The sequence below is a fragment of the Echinops telfairi genome, unplaced genomic scaffold, assembly GCF_000313985.2.
Source record: "Echinops telfairi isolate 266 unplaced genomic scaffold, ASM31398v2 ScPeMD7_16;HRSCAF=60, whole genome shotgun sequence".
Taxonomy (NCBI): domain Eukaryota; kingdom Metazoa; phylum Chordata; class Mammalia; order Afrosoricida; family Tenrecidae; genus Echinops; species Echinops telfairi.
The window spans coordinates 5138416-5140935 of NW_022103913.1; positions in this window are offsets into that span (position 1 = coordinate 5138416).

The window sequence follows — 2520 nt, forward strand, 5'->3', positions numbered from 1 at the left end:
CTCCTCCAGATTGTTCATCCAGCCTATCTTATTTTGACAGACCTCTTATCTCTACTTTTTGTTACAGACAAGATATAACGTGGCAGGCAGGTTCACCTGTTGATGCACAACTTCCATTTAGACTGGAAGAATAATTCCCACAGTTTCTAGAGAAAGAATCTCAGATTAAGTGAATAGTGGAAAAATAAGAAAAAATCTTGTATTCAGCAGCCAATTAATTCCATTTAGAAACAATGTCAATATACCTATTGAAATGGTGACACATAATTAAATAATAATGTATAAATAAATCTTCACAAAGAGGGGTTTTGTTGATGATGATGGTGATGAAGTATTTATAGCAATCTTTCTCAATGGCAAAAGGAGGAGAGCTGGCTTACTCACATACAATCTTCCAAAGAGCCTGACATGCTCTCCCATCAGAGTGTCACACTGTCCCATGTGTACAAAGGACACTCAAAAGTTCCATTATCTTTTAACCCCATTTTTCCATGAACATTTTGAAGTCCCCTCACATAGTGGGGAAGAAAATAATTAACAACTAATGAAGAGAAAGAAGACATGTAGATATTATTTCCCTCCACGGCTTTCACCACTGGAGAGTTGCACATATTGTGATACTATTTGGGCTGAGAATGAAAAGTGGTACCAACAGTTACCAGTACTTACAATTATCTACTGTAAGTAGGGTTTTCCAGTGAGTATATCAAAATACCAGATAGTTGAATTTTAAAGCAATTTTCCTCATTCTTGGGAAATGATAAATTATTTTCTAATATTATCTGAGATTCCAAAATCATATTCCATTGGTAATCTTAAGAAATCAACATATTAAATAATGCCTATTAGAAATCTATTTCTGAGGGGGGGAAAGGAAAATTAGCTGATTCCGGGAACCCAAGAGGAAAGCGAATTTTGGGAATAATGAGGGCAGCAAATGTATAGATGTGCTTTACACAATTGATCTATGTATTGTGATGAATTGTATGAGCCTCAATAAATTATTATTAAAAGAAAGAAAAGGAAAAAAAAAGAAATCTATTTCTGCCTAAGAACAAGGCACTATGAAATGCATCTGGGATTTAGAGGCTAAGAAGTATGGAATTGTTAAATTTCACTAACTCTCACTCCAACTCATCATGGAAATAAGGTATTATGCAGTCATCAAGGGTGCCTCAAAGCAAGGTAGCCAACTGAGCAAGCAACTGATCAGGCCCAGGACTGCAGGATAGTTAGGTCAGCCTAGAATCAGTGAGCAAAGAGCTCTTCTTTGTGGTGATATAAAATCTGAACTATATGTAAGTACAGTCCTTGCCAAGTCTAGGATAGAGCATGAAGCCCACTGCAAGTCTAATAGGTAAGTGGCAACTCCTCTCAGGGAAAAAAATCTACAAAACAAAATGAGGGGCCACTTGCTTTATATAAGACACGTATGTACCAACCATCATATACTGCTACCAAATTAAGCACCTCTGACTGAAAGCTCATTCTAGAACAAGAAGTTAGGAAACTACATGAAAAGGCAAGTTTCGCAAGGTGTTACCAGGAAGCGTCCATGGGTTATAGAAACACGTCACCAAGTGGTGAGCAGGATCTTCCTGTGGTTTGCGTTGCCCACTTCTGGTTTCAGTTTTGAATGTATTCTGGTCCCTAAACTTCCTATAGCCCCCATCACAAGTGGCAAACCAAACTCAAAACGTATGGTAGAATCTCTCCTGGGTTAGGCCCAGGAGTCTCATAAGCTTCATGAAGCTTAGCAAAAGTTTAAAGTGGACCATGAGATCCCAATGTGGCAAACAAACAAAAGGCCCAAAGCCAGATGTTGGAAGAACTTGAGGCTACAAGAGACAGGCCATTGACAGGATATTGCTGTGATTTCTGGTATGGAATCCACAGTCACAAGCATACATGCATGCATGTGTGTATTTCTAGAAGTAATACATAGAAATGTGGTTTCTAGAAGAATCGCTCATAAGCACATATAAACCCACAGAAACCGAGTAGACAGAGAAAAGAGTTTTAGTTCTGTGAACCTTAAAAACAATTCTAAAAATGAATGTTCAAAGCACTTAACCAATCTAATTTTATGAATACAAGAGGACTTCAAAAAGTTCATGTTAAATGTTAATGTAAAAATTCTGTTATCTTTTAATTTAATTTTTCATGGACTTTTTGGAGTCCCCTCATATTCTTTACATAGTCAAAGAAACAGTAATTATCAATTGCTTGACAACAAGAATGTACTCATCAATGCCTTCCAATATCCCATTTTACAGGCAATTTGGTACGGAAATGGTCACAAGCTTTTAGGCAAAAAGACCTTCTGGACACCTGCTCTGCCTCTTAGCATGTAACTTTGCTGCTTCTTTATGACACAGTAAATTTTCTTCATGAAGCTGGATTTAATAAATTTGCAAAAATTCCTAACAGTACTTGGAAAAGACTGTTAGATAATTTTTCTCTATCAAGAAAGAAAAATTTTATGCAACTGTCCAAATAGAAAACTGTGAGGCTTAACAT